A 15,685-nucleotide genomic window follows, 5' to 3' on the forward strand; every position below is an offset into this window, starting at 1 on the left:
AGCCGGAGCCCACGCGGGCCCCCTCCTCCTGGGCTTCCTGCGTGGGTTCGGGGGGCTCCCCTTCGTCCCCTGCCTGGTGCTGCATGGTGAGGCCCTCGTCTGTGCCCTCAGCCCCACCCCCTGGGGCCTGGGGCTCTCTGCCCAGCGCTAGAGGGAGGGCTGGTGGTGTGAGGCCCCGGAGAAACGACCGAAACAAAGAGAGACCTGAGCGAGGGCCCCGGGCTGTCGTGGAGGAGCACATAAGCCGGGTATTAAAGGGCTCGTCAGGGCTTGATCCCCTGACGAGCCGCCAGTCAGAGGGAGAGAGACAGAGACACAGAGGGAGAGAGAGAGCCAGAGAGGTGGAGGGTAACGGCCGCGCGTGTAGCAGTCGTTGCGGTGGAGGAGGGTTACTGTCCAACGACAACTGCCTTCCCACTTCGCAGACCGCTGCCTCCGGGAAAGCCCGACCATGAGCCTAATGTCATTAGGCAAATTGTGTTGACATGGCTCTGGCTCCAGCCCCTCCTCTCTCTCCATCTCTCGCCCTCTCAGATATTCTACCTCATTCTCTCCTTTTGCTCAACTCTCCGTCCAGTCAATATAGGCAAACTGGTCTAGTACTTACTATTTGTAATGTACCTACTTTCCTAAGAGATAATATGTCCATGCATTTCAAAGACAGCCAAAATGCATGGTTTATATGAAAAAAAGACTGAAATTGTTATATAAGAGCATAAATATCGTTTTTATTGCAGTTCAGCAAGAAGTTGATACAAAACCTTAGTATAGTATTGGATGTACAATAACACTGTGTCTAGTCCTGCGCTCCTGCTTTCAGATAAGCTCCTTGGAAAATAACTATAGAAAGGAATCCTTCTGAGAGAGTCGTGTATGAGTTGTGCATTTAGAGTTTCTCAATGGGAAATTGTGTGTGATTCCCTGCCAAATACTGATCCATTGATCCAGCCATCCATCCCCATTGTGATATTTTTTCATAACTTTTGGACAGCTAGTTACCTTGCTTCACGCAACCCACATCAAATTGTAAACATATCATTGTATTCTAACTATTTAGACTGCCTTTTAGAGGGTCCAGGTGTCTCCAGTGCTGCTACTATAAAACCTAATATTTTAAAGCTTTGGCTTTCAGGATTGTGCACCATTCTGTCTGATGCCAAGTCTTTTTCAGACACACACACACACACTGTGGCATCCCGCCACGTGGTCCTCGGCCCGGGGTACCGTGGAGGACGGGGTGTAACACCCCCACCCACCAGCCGGCGATGGAGAGCAGCCCTTTCGGCACCCCAATCAGGGTGATTGGGGGACACCTGGCCGAAAGCACGGGAGCCATTTTAAAAGGAGGCACAGCACAGCACAGCACGGGTCGGGTGCAGGAAGGAAGGGCTCGACGCACGAGAGAGCAGCTAGAGGCCCACGGAGGCCCTAGAGACCGCGTCTCCACCGAGAGTTCCTTCCTTGTTTGTTTGATTGTATATAATAAATGCCTGGGATGGCGTTAACCCTCGATAAACGTGTCGTTTATACCTGGAACCCGGCTCATTCAAGGAGCGGGTTGCCACAACACACACACACACACACACACACACACACACACACACACACACACACACACACACACACACACACACACACACACACACACACACACACACACACACACAAAGAAAGCCCCCACAGAGTACAGTGTGGACAGTTTATAAACCACAGCCTCAAATGTACCCTAACACTTTAATACAGGATGAATGCCGGCCGGTTTGCAAGTTTTTGTGACAAGCTTGGTTTGGGTTCGGGAGGAGATCAGATTTGAGGTCACCACGTTGTTCTGCTCACACACCTGATGCAAACAAATGAAACGCAACGCGGGAGAGACTAAACACGACTGCACATTTAACACAAAACCAGGAGGGAGTTCAGCGCAAGTTCAATGTCTACCGCTCACCGATGCTGAAGTAAATGGGCCGTATTTATGTGATGCTTCTTCCAACAAAATGTGGCCACTCATAGCCCTTCAAAATAAATGCGTCACATCATTCGTGCACACATTCACACAGCGATGGGTAACAATGAGGTGCGCCAGTCATTGCGAGCTGCCTCCACACTGAAGAAAGCCTGAGCCGAGGATCAAACCGGCAACCCTATCGCTCGCAGACGCCTCCGGCGGCGTGCGTGGCGCTAACCTAATGAGATACTTGAAACCAAAACGACACAGAGATCTATTTTAAAGATGAGGTCTCCACATGCAGATATAGCGTTTCGGAGACGAGACCAAAAAGATCTTGAAATAAAAACAATGAAAAGTGTGATTCAACAAGAGAGGGCGTGTGAAAACACCTTAAACCATTCTCCATTCGATTATATATTCAAACCTCAAAATAGCTCTTCTACGCCTAGTCAAAACGTAAAACATAAAAAGGTCGGAAATAACCCTATCCTCCCAGACACCGCTATCGCGATCAACACAAGGATTTACCTTGTGCTGTGTCTCCATACATTACCCTCCCCCTCCTCCCACATATCCCCTCCTCTTCACCCCCCAAGCCCACAGCCCACAGCCATGTGCGCAGAGAGAACGCGTTGAAGCAGACGGGGAGCGATGCGTATCACAGCTAGATGGGGGGCTGCGAGGGGGGGGGGGGGGCGCCTTCGCGGCGTGGGATGCGCTCCTTGCCATATCCCATAATAGAAAGGAAATGAAGAACCAGATAAGGGCCTTGACACACCGTCTCCTTGATAACCTTGAAATTACTATATGGGCCGCCAAAACAGGCTGCGAAAACAGACGGCTGCTCGTCTGAGGGGCCAATTGAGAGGGGCGGGCCTGGGTTGACTGTGAGTAATCAGTGTGATCCTGCACGGGCCCGGACTGTAATTCTATAGCATTATCTCGTTCTATCTTGTGCGGCTGCTGTCAAGGGTGGGCGAAAAAAGCTGCTTGAGCTTTTTGTCCGAATGGCGTCTCCGGCCCGATACGAAATCAGAGATTCGTCTACAAAAATGTGATCGTGAATGTCCGTCGGCCCGTCTGTCTGTCTATCCGTCTCTGTGGTTCTGTCCGTCTGTTGGTTCCATCTATCCAGCTATGGACAGTCAGACTTCTAATTGGATAGGCTCGTTCATCAGGGGACTCTGTACTTTTAAGTGCGGACTGTTAACAAAGTCGACTCTATTAGAAGGCCTTGGCGAGTCGCTGCAGAGTGACCTTTCTAATGATGCTCTATTAAAGGCAAAGTCTGTGCTGTAGCCTGCAGGGGCTGCATCCGTAAAACATCACAACCCTAATGAAAAGTATACCATGTGCAGTGGCCCATCTGTGTGTCTTGCTTCATATATATCTATACATCATGAATAGCATAGTTACCATGGGGGTGGAAACGACTTACACTTGATTAACCGACACACGTATGATCGTTCCCCGTTACAACATTCAGTATCTATCAATCTCTCTCTCTGAGAGCTGAGGGCTAATGAAAGAGCTTCCCCTTGCGTGTGATGGGGTGCACTCAGTGGTGTCAGTAGGGATGGGTGTGTTAGTCCGGGGTGTGTAAGGCCGAGGCGACAACCCTGAATGCTTCATGAATTGAACTTTTTTTTATGGATTACAAAAATAGAACCCAATGAAAAATAAAGCCCTGGATCTTTTCATCTGTCTTCATCATTCTGATGATGCTGCCTTAGAGCCCTCAACTATAATATGATACTGTTGATCAGAGGCAGAGGACGGCTTTGGGTCCTCTGTGTGTCATTCAAGCACCAGAGCTAGCCCCCCCCCCCCCACCCCTACCACACATTTTGTATGAGTGTGAAGTGGTGTGAAAGAGAGTGCGCCGGTGACAGGGCTTGTCCTTGCTCTTAACTTCATGAACTGTATCTGCATTCATTGTGTGTGTGTGTGTGTGTGTGTATTGTAAATAAGTTGCCAGAGTGCATTAAAAAAACATCCAAATAGAGCCCAAGACATTTAAGCCCTGTATGTCCTCAAATTCTAGAACCACCCCTGGCTCATCTTAGCAATGCAAAAAAAGATGATGCTGTAATTATTAAAACATGAAACGTTGAATAAAAATAGGATAGGATAGGGCCAAACAACCCTGGCTCCCCATTGCCCATGCTGATGTCTTAATGTTATTAATTTCTTCCTCTATACTAGAACTATTTTTGTGTGTGTGTGTGTGCGCCACGCGCGTGTATGTATGTGTTTGTGTGTTCGTGTGTGTGCGTGTTTTTGTGCTTGCGTGCGTGTGCTCGAGTCTGGCCATTTGTTTTGGTTAGTGCCTGCGAGCATGTGTGAGGATGTAGGAGGTGAGCAAGTCCTAACCACATCAGGGCTTATTTGTTTTCTGAGATCTGGTTTGCATTAGCCGAGGGTGTCATCCATCAGAGGCTGAAGAACTGCTGCCTACCTACTGCTGCCTTATCCCAGTACCAGCCATTTGTTATGGACTGATGAGAGCTCTCATTGATTCAGTCCACAATAACAGAAAAAAGAGAGGCTGGATAGACAAACTGGCAGACCAGGGTGTGTGTGTGTGTGTGTGTGTGTGTCTATATATATTTGTGTGTCTGTGTTTGTGTGTGTGTCTGGGTGAGAGAGAGAGACAGTATGCTTCATTCATGTTGCGGCATGAAAGTGTGCAAGCCGCATCAACATGCATTAAAGATTAATTGGTTGGAAATAGGAATTACTACTAGGACCTAAAGCCCAGAATTAGTCCCACCTCCCTCTGGTCCTGTACCATCAGAAGATAGGGCTGCATTTACAATGACATTTTCATTTAGAGCGTTTAGCAGACGCTTTTATTCAAAGCGACTTGCAACGGTTCACACACACATTCACACACCGACGGCGGAGTCAACCATGCAAGGCGACAGCCAGCTCGTCGGGAGCAGTTTGGCTGAGGTGTCTCGCTCAGGGACACCTAGACACTAGGAGATGCCGGGGATCAAACTAGCAACCGTTCGGTTATAAGGCAATCCGCTCTTATAATATAAATTCCTACTAGACCTATTGTAAAATAAGGTACATTATGAAATACTTATGAACTAAAACGACTTAAAATAAAGTACTGAACAAAACTGGTGGCCATCTTAGATTTGAATGGTCATTAGTCTGCATTGCATTCTGGGTCCTCCTCTGTTTTAAGTCAGAATGAGATAATGGGCCCTATCTTGCACCCAGCGCAATTTACTTTATACACCGACGCATATATATCGTTGCTAGTTTGCACATGGCGCAAAGCTGATTTTTCCCCGCAGCAAAGTCGCGCCACTACACTTGCGCTGTTGGCGAAAAGCAGAGTTGTTGTTCAGGTGCAAATGATACATGGAGCGGTTTTACTGATCGATAAAGCTATTGCACCACTGACCGGGGCAGATCTCGTCTAAATGCCCTACCGGAGAGCGCAGTTGGTGTTGCTATTTTGACGTGCCTAGGCAGGTCAGTACTGTAACATAAGCTTACACACACCTATACACAGCACAAACATGCAAACAATTAACCTAATTTGATATTATGATGTCAAAGATTTTTCATATGTATGAAACTGCATAAAAATAGCATGTGGATTGTGGAAACTTTTTCCATAGGGGCTGAATGAATGAACACTTTAGTAGGCTATGCCATGCGTTAAAATAATAATAATAACAATAATAAACTCGCGCAAAGTAGGCTACATCCCAGCCTTCCAAAACAAAATCTTGTTTTTAGGGTAAATTATAACATTGGTTAAATTATATATTTTGGAAAGAACAGCTGATACAGCGGTAAGAAGTTTTGCTTTTAAAACAATCCATCTGCAAACACCGTACAGCAAACACATATTTTCTTGACACAGACATTGTGTACAAGTCCAAAAATTGAGTGTTTCAAAGAATGAATGAATGCGGGTGTAGCTTTGTGTGCATGTGCACCCATCTGTTTAAACACACCCAAACTAAAAACGCAACGCATAATACAGTCCATGGCAATATATATTAACGGGGGGACACATGCATAATATGAACACAAGTTGGCCTAGGTAACGATAATGTAAACAATACTGTTAAGAAACGATGTTAGTCAATGAATTGTCGCATATCATTAAATAGACCCACAGTAGGGGCCACAGGACCGCATATCATAAATGTGTTAAGTTCTCTTTGCCGATGCAACTTTCTATGGTCTGCTTAGCATTTGTTTGCCTTCCTCTTATTTCACCATTGTCTTAGAGCTTGTCCGTGACCCTTTCCTAGCATGAGTAGATTTGTGTAGAAATTAAAGCAGCTATTTTTGCCTTGAGTACTATCACAAAGGATCTCATATAGGATATGCAAAGAACTTGCCTGTGTGTATGTGTGTTGTCATTTGGAGTTCATTACACACAAGCCATGGGCATCTGATACAGAAAAAAGGTTTTCAATAAAACCAGGAGCACAAGTGTCCCTAGCATTAAATGCTCAATGGGAGTATAGTTAATCACAATTTGGTATTACTTAGCCTTGTAACAGAAACCCTAGCAGACATATCCACACATTCTTTGATCGGTGGGCTGGTGGTTTTAGCATCACATTGAGGGGATTTTATCAAGAGCCTTGACGATGAAATCAACCACAAATCACGGAAGCGCACACAGAAAATAGTGGCAAGAGGAAGGCAGGCTGGGGAGGCTGGGGCGCGGGGGAGGTTGTCCTGCGGTCGGTTTCTTAATGTAAGCTTAGAGATAGCAAGATCTGGGACTCCTACTTAAGCCACATTGATTTTGACTGTCAAATAGCATGGCGTACAAAAGGCACAGGGGCAACTATCAGAAAAAGGCGATAGATACAATCTAAGCACCTGACAAGCCCTGGTTGGCTAACAGCCTCTCCCACTAAGTTGAATGGGATGCATTTGAATGCCGTCTGCAGGGAGTGGAATCTATTTTGCCGGCGTTGGGCTAAAATGATTGAAGAGAATGAGCTATGGATAGGGTCAGGCCAGGATAGAGATGAATGATATCACTCCAGACCCGATTGCTGTTTCCAAAGTATGTTGGAAAGGAGTGGTTTTCTTTACTTTTTGGCTGGCACAACTTCAGGGATTTTACAAAGTGACGTTAAAGGGAGGATTTGTTATCCAGACAGTTATTCTTATGATCTACTTAACCTTTTTACACATCTTCCAAATACTAATTCATTGGAGTTACGCCTGAAAGACAATACTGTGACTAAGAATTCCTGATTATGGCAGCCTGTGGACACAAGCATAAAAGAGTGAAACTAATGGGGTCACTGAGGGCTAGGATGAGCAGCTCTGTTTTCATGTGCGCCACATTCAGTGCAGTGCGTTTCAAAGTTATATTGGGCAAAAAATGACATTGAAATTAATATAAAAGAGAGTGCTCTTAGCATATTCACAGTATACTTTTGGTTTGTAAACCTCTTCAAACAAAACACACATACGCACTTAGCATGTGCGCGCACGCACACACACACACACACACACACACACACACACACACACACACACACACACACACACACACACACACACACACACACACACACACACACACACACACACACACACACACACACACACACACACCCGCACACAGACACAAGGTCAAACCTTGTGTGTTTTTTAATGCACGTGTATGTTCATGTGCATTAAAAAAAACACACACACACACACACACACACACACACACACACACACACACACACACACACACTAGTAAACTACACTCAAAATGACACACACATTTCAAAGTGATGCAGTTTAAAATGAGAGTGAAAGATTGTATAGGCACATAGGGCAAATGTACTCTGTAGAAGCCCACATCGTCTATAAAAAGGGTCTCAACTATGACAAAATATGTCAAGTTGTAAGCCATCATTCTGGCCTTTTCTCTCTGGAATACAAATCGCAGCAGGCAGCGCCGTCACGGTCCTCATATTTTTACACCTCTTCAGGTATGATTTGAGAGCTCTGTGAGTCACACTGGTTAAGGGGGTATTTCATGTTCATATATATTGTCAGACACAAGGTCAAACAGACAGAATACACTTAAAAAATGTTCCAGGATTCTCATCCCATCTCTAAAAATAATAAAAAATGAAACAAATGTGTTCTCTGTTTCGCAGTAAATAATATTGAATCATGATTATTTATTTTCCCCCCACACCCCCCAAAACGCCCTGAAAAAAATGGTCCAAACACAAAAATGATTTGATGTGAACATTTTTCTTCAAATTTAAGATAGATAAAAAATACAACAACAGAAAAAAAACCTGCCTTTTTTTTTATACCAAGGTGCCTGGGTAAGATAGATTGGATGCTAATGTCTTAAAAAAAGATTAGGAAAGCAAAGAGTCAAAAGGCTACCGCCAGGCTAATGACAAAAAAGAACATTAGCAAGAGAGGGAGATGAGCATGACGTAAGCCCATAGCCTCATATTCCTGGCCTTACTCCTCCAGTCATGTGGATGTGCTAATGTGTTTTTATGCTAATGGTTTCACGAACTTTGAAGAGAGACTTTGACTTTCATGACTTGTGAGCCAAATTACATCCTTGGCATCCTATGTTGTTGCTACTCTTGTAAACAATTGGCAGGAATGAATCTCTTTGACTACTACAGGTAGATGCAATACGAGGAAAACATTATGATTGTTTCTTATTCAATGAAGGAATTTGGAACCCTTGAATTAAACTGGAGTAAGCGTATCTAAGTAGCCTTGAAGGAGGATTTCAAATGAAATATTTAAATAAATCTTTTCAGAATAATACATTTCAGTTAAGTTAAATAAAAAATAACTAAAGATAAAAAGTTGATGTCTGTCGTCAGAGAGTATCAGTTCCTGGTTTGAATCGTTTGCTCAGTGAGTACCTTCCATAGGTTCTATCCATTGCAGTGCTCACCTAACCTTAAACCACTTCTAGGATATACTCTTCTGTGGCACAGCATTCATCTCGTCTTCTTGGCACAGCGAAGACCTTCGGGGATTGGGTTAGCCTCGCGGCCTGGGGAGCCCTCCAGACGAGCAGAGGGTTGCCATCTGGACGTCTTCCAGAGCCAGGAGTAAGAGCACACCGTGTACCAGACCTACGTCCACTCTCAACGCAACCTGATTTTATTCTTCAGGTCAGCCACAGCTGACCCCATGAATAAATCAAGTTATTTCTTCTTCAGTTTTATTTTTTTCTCCCGCTGATGAAGCTACTCACTTTCAACTACTGTGTACTCCCTGCTCCCTGCTGTAGCCTTCGTTCTCCTGCAGAGTGGAGGAACAGCAGTACGGCTGGGCCAACAAACACAACAAAACACCCCGGTAGAAGGACTAGGAACAAATACAACAAAATACTACTGCTGGTTGGACTAGGAACAAACACAACAAAACACCACGGCTAGACGGACTAGGAACGAATACAACACAAGACCACGGCTATTCGTACTAGGAACAAACGGACTGATTTCGCAGAACATTTTATCCAAAGCAACTTTCAGTGAATTCAGATTGTGGTTATTAGGGAGCAGGTAGGAGGAGGAGGACTAATGAACACACTTGCCTCATAATTAGCCACCAGCAGACGACTTTATTGGAACATTGATATTACAGGCAGTCGGTTATTAAGGTTCAAATGACATTTTTCTCACATAGAAATGGGGTTACAGGGCAAAGTGCAAAAGTGAGTTGGGAATCACTGTGCTAGAGCTTTGGCATCTTGGTCAGCCTACTGCAGTGCTGTGGACATTGAGAACTGAAGCCAGTAGCTTTTGGCCTGGCCCTATTCAATCAATGAAATTCCTTCAGTTTTCTTTTTTTCTCATAGTGAGTTCTGAAAGATATTGTAGATAACAGGGCGTGACAGATCAGCGTCATATCAGCGGTGCCTGTGTGGCAGAGGTACCTCAGCCGCGGCCACGGCAATCAGCTAGCTTGTATGGCGCAGTTACAACTCTAACAGCGCCGTTACTGCATGCAGCACATCTGGGACTGAAACACGGGGAGGACACAAACCGGGGCTCGGATGTACAATTTATCTACAGGCTGAAGAGCCTGAGGAGGAGAAACAGCTGTGTGCGTTTTTATTTTTTGAAATGGTGCATCATTTTTCCCCATACAAGTACGCACATTAATTTGGAGAGGAAAAAAATAATAATGCTTTTGCTGAGACCTAGCAAGCGGGACCAGATTTATCTTGTTTTAATGTCTGCCTATTATCTTCAGTGTTCCGAGAACCCCCTGTCAGGGTTTACATATAGCCCAGCAGGAGCAATTAAACATGGTTGCTCTGTGAACAAGCCATCGATTACCAGCAGCATCATCCCCCCCACAACAGGCCCAGCCTCCAACCTGTTGTTGGCCCTCTCATAATTATCTCTGTTTTCCTGCAACTTTGTGCCAATTCATTATCTGACCAATAAGGGATGTTGTTACTAGGTCTGGAAACGGGAATGGGATTTGATAATGAGATATTTATGGCGGTGTGTCGAAATGCAGCGCCGCCATAGTTTGTTGTGAGCAGTACATGACTCTTTATGAGCGTGTATTGGAAATGTGATCCATATAAATGCCGTGACACATAGCAGATGCAAGCGCTGTTCCGATGATGTTTCCGTTGCCGTTATTCCGGGCGGTTAAGAGCGCTACCTTTGTACTTCCTCGATGTTAGAACAACAACAAACGACTAAAGTTCAATAGAAGAGAAGAGGTGTGACAACCGCTCTCGCGTCCATTTCCAGCTCCCTTGATGCATGACTTCATTTGGTTTCTCTCTCCCTTCCCTCCATTTACTCTTATTTCCGATAAACCTCTCCATTAACCGCCTGCTCCTTCTGTTTTTGTTTTTGGTTTCACTCTCTCTCTCTCTCTCTCTCTCTCTGACTCCATGAGTGTAACCCCCCCCCCCCCACCCCCCCACACCTCCTCAATCTCTTTGATGACGGGATGTCTGCTCGCTCTCTCCTTCTGGATCCCTCCAACGTAGGCACACAGACACCCACATGCAGCCTCAGATCATCGGCTGTGCTCTGTGGCCTTCTTCATGTTGTGCCTTGACAAGATTTCATCTCAATTGCTGTATTACTTTTTTTTCTTTTTCTTTTTCTCCTCGCCCCTACCCATCACACTGCTACGCTGAATAATTCAGCACTCGCTCGCGATGCCAATCGCATTTGACATCTAATGATATCATGTTGACAGAAAGATGACTGTAATTGTGGGGATGGGGAAATGAGAAGAAACCGGCCAGCAAGCTAGGCCCCTCTGCTTAACACGTCTCTGTCTCGTTGAACTGTGACCCACCCTGTGGTTAATCCAGGCAGGACAACCCCTTGGGCAAGGCATGTTCTTCTCACATTTTTCCATAGCCATATTATACTTCAGTATTATGCTACAAAAAGCTGTGTTACTACAGCAACTTTGAGACATACTTTGTCTTAGTTATTAGACGGTAACGGTACGATCTTCAGTGGAATACAGATTTACTCACTAGAGTTTCTAGCAGGGATATGGCTATAAAATATCAGCCAATTACTAATGACCTCAGTACGCATTGGTACTTCATAAAACCTAAAATAATTAATAAAATAAATGTGTGCCCTTTTTTGAATGATGAAAACCCTGCAGTGCAGCCGTAAAACGTACTGGGGAGGAAGAAAATAAAAGTGACTGACAAAAAAAGTAGTGTGAAATTAAAGGATGAAAGACATATGGGAGGGATCACATGGCTGCTTGCACTTTTTAATTATGGCCCCCAAATTAAATTACTCCGCAACCTCATACTTCAGCCCAGCCAAAAGAAATTGCTCCGACCAAGTGACAGCCCTCGTTTGATTAACCCCCCCTCTCCGCTTCGCATGCTCAACACAAAGGAGCTGTTGTCATTCCAGGGCCGGAATCCGACAGCAAGTTCGGCAACTGTCAGTCAGTGAGTGAGGTTCACCAAGGCACGATAGATCACCGAGCTCCGTAATGCATCAATCCTAAAAGAAACAACTGTCAGTTACATGCCCTGGTGATCAACCTGTTGCTGCTGTTCTATAAAAAAAAAGATATTAATATAATGTGCTAATGGAATAGCAACACAATGCTTAAGGGTCAGGCAAGCGGCAAACAATTTATTCTAGACTTTTTTGGACACGACAAAGTGATTACCCCGTCTGTGTTATGTGTATAGCACACCGATAACGCAGCCGGTACAAAGCAATTAGTGCAAAAACATCTAATTGTCACTTGCTGAACGATTTTTTTACTTAAATCTGTCTGCCATTTCATGTGTGACATCGGCTAGAAACAAGCTCACAGGGTAAACAACATACAAGCCTTTGGCTAAATGACTAAACGTTCAGGTAACCTATTGTGCAAAACAAGGGGATGCTAATTGAGTTCACTGTCAAAGCCAGTGTATTCTGTTTATCCATGTTTGTCATAAATATGTGTCTGTGCAAAACTCGATCATCATAGGACTCTAGGTATCTCTGTAGCAATGAAAAGCAAACTAAATAAAAGATTAGCTTCTAAATATGAAGTATTTAAAGATTAAGGAAGCTGAGAAGTGCAGACTATCTAAAAATATAAAGCACTTCAGAACATGTTTCTGTTTTTTGATGTGTTGGCTCAAAATAACATCCTTAAGTAAAATAAATCACAGTGTGTTGAAAAGGAATATTAGAGCCATATTTATGTGTAAACTCTAGGCTTGAGGTTATGTGTGAGTGCGTGCACGGGTGTGCTCCATATCTGAACGGGAATCACAAATGAGCCATAAATATGGCAGTTGCCGAGTTTTTCTGCTAGATTAAAAAGCTAAATATCAAAACATATTTAACATAAACACATTTGTTTGTCAAACGCTTCATGGTTTAAACACACATTCACTCAGGGAAAACCGCATGGGCAATCAGGAATTTTTTGTTGAGTTAATTAGGCTATTTTTTTAAGACTAAATACCATCTAGTTCAACTCTACCTGAACCAGACAACTTAAAATAACTTCCAAAACAAAAATCCAAGGAAACTGGAGAAATAAAACGGAATAACCTGATCTTCCCAGAGAAAAAATTGTCGGAACAAATCTTTGTCTTGTACGAATAATATGCCCTAGAGTCTAGACAATACTTTTTTCCTTTCATTTGTTTTCTCTTTAGAGACCCCTTTTTTAGTGAACTTCATGTCATGTTCTCATACTACCTCAGTCTTTTGCAATGCCCTATTCCAAAACTATATAAAATCCTCTATTCAGCATCAGAGGAAAGCGTAACGATGGTATTGCACAAGTCCCATGCATTTCAAATGGAATCATTTTTTAAATCAACATCTGCTGCAGAGGTCATATTCTGGAACGTTAAACATTACTTTATGTAAGTTTATCCTCCACAGTCTGCCTCTTCTCCAAACCTCTCCTTAGGGTGACGTAAAAAGGGATGGTAAAGACACTAGAGCAAATAGCACTGCATAGAATAATCAGTGTGGGATATTGGCTTTGTTACATTACCGAGCCCAAAAAGGGTTGATTTCTTGTTACTTTTTTCAGTAAAATACCTATAATTACCGAGCTCAGTGGGGCCGAGAGGTCCCGACACCATATTTATGCATTACAGCCCTTCCACAAAAAACAACTAGTGAAATGTGTTCTGACTCATTTCAATCTTCCATTTTAGCGGGAAATAGAAACAGTGAATTGTAGCATCAGAGGGGTAAACCAGCTCCCACACAACCAGCTCCCAGTGCAATTAGACTGGAATGGGGTTCAAACCTGCCAACGACAAAAAGATGCACTTTTGCTAAATTGTTCAAAAACTCGACCGCCTCAAAATACTCTTATGCAGGGTCATTCTCAAGATTATCTTCAATTGCCTAGGATTGCCCATGGAGAAGACAATTCTGTACTTAATAGCAGACTAGCATGATTTCGAGAAAAACAACACAAGGCGCTTTTTATTTGGGGTGCTTTGCGATTCGAGCGTAAAGGAGCAAGGAGAGGGCGCAGAATAACTCTGATAGTATCAAAACGTAAATGGGCTCCATCAAATACGAACACGTCTCCGCCTGCTCCCCCTCTCTGATTGAAATGAGTTACGGGAACCTCCGAGGCTGAGACAAAATGGGGCTGAATGAAACTGGGCCAGAGTGACTGACAAGTGGCTCCAAATGAAATAAATCAGGGGAAGAAAGAAAAAAAAAACCTTGTTATGAGAAGACACACAATGCTTTCCCCACAAAATGTGTTCAACCAGAGGAAGATAAAAGAGACACAACACTTCTACTTTCCAAAGCCTGCTTCCTCACCGGGAGAGAACCTACTGAATGCCGGCTGTTCTTTCTAATTTGCACAAGTGTGTTTTCTTACGAGGCTCCAGTAATTAATCTATAAACTCAACCTGCATGGTTCCTGCACAGAAAAACAATACAATAATAAAGAGGTTTTCAACATAAGAACATATCCATGGATGTTGGTGGGTGGATGGGTGTGTGCCTGCTTTTTGTGTGTGTGAAAATGCAGAGGTACCATAAAGAAGTATACAGATGCCAAAACTAAAATACAAGGAATTCTTTACAATGGCGATAAGTCAAAAGACTTATCGCCATTGTAAAGAATTCCTTGTATTTTAGTTCCAAGGCCTGTATAAGGTGTATTACCAAAGGCTTTTGGTAGGGGGATAGGGGGTCATTAAATAAGAGGTTATAGCTGGGTTCTGATGAGTTATTATGTCTTACGAGGACCGACATGGAATAGACTTATAGATTGAAAATACGAATTGAATACTTCAACGGAAGAGAGGCGGATCTAGTAATATTGTCCAATACAGCATATGATTGCAATATTAATCGCAAACCTGACTCACTACCTAGTTTTTTAATAGTTCACACACTTAATGGCAATTATGTGGCCATTTGCATTGCTCTTTACTGCAAACAGCAAGAAAATGTAAAAAAACAGGCTGGGGTATAGGAAACTAAGCAAAGCTAGTGGACCGGCACACAATTTGCCATATCAGAGCAGAAAATACCAAATACCTTCAAAGGAACCAAATACGTTGAACCTTATCTTGAAAAAAACACATAATATGAGTAGTGGCCCGTGGCTCTGGCTGTGAGTAGAAAGGAAGGGGTAACAATGATAATAACAGTGCTAAAACATCTATAATTCTTAAAAGAGCTAATTTGTGATAAAATAGTTTTTCTGTTTTTTAAGCATTTAATAGAAACAAGACAATTGTCTTGTAGAGGATCAATTGTCTCACACAACAGACAGACAGAGCAGCTAATCAATATGTGCAATTCTTTATGGCTGTATTCTTTGTGTTTTTATTTAAACTTGTTCAACATGATATGCATGTCTTGAAAAAAGAAAAAGTTACCCGCTAACCTGAAGCGTGTCTTTAACAGTGAAACCATCACAAGCTCTCAGAGGGCGATCACATGTGCGGCAGCGGCAGCAGCTGCTGTTGTTGTTTTGCCTTGGCACAGTGACCTGACCACATGGCTGCAGGTCGCACAGGTAACACTTTCCGCTCCCGCGAGGCCATTCACACACAGTACACCGTCCAGCACCAGGCCTCCCCCTGATTCCTATTATATATACATGCGCACTACATGAGCAGAGAAAAGGAGAAAAAAAAAAGAAAGAAAATCCCACACAGGTTTTTAATTACGTCCGTGTGTCTACTTAAGTTTAACCTTTTAAGGTCGACCCATTCTGTAGAGTGAAGTTTCCCGC

At 43.6% G+C, this 15,685-nt stretch overlaps 1 protein-coding gene across 1 annotated transcript in view; it reads right to left on the bottom strand.

Moving 5' to 3' along the window:
- alk (ALK receptor tyrosine kinase) overlaps positions 1–15,685 on the bottom strand; it is a 294,090-nt gene that overhangs the window by 77,911 nt on the left and 200,494 nt on the right. The window lies entirely within an intron of this gene.

Source organism: Gadus macrocephalus, chromosome 5 (assembly GCF_031168955.1).
Source record: "Gadus macrocephalus chromosome 5, ASM3116895v1".
Lineage (NCBI taxonomy): Eukaryota > Metazoa > Chordata > Actinopteri > Gadiformes > Gadidae > Gadus > Gadus macrocephalus.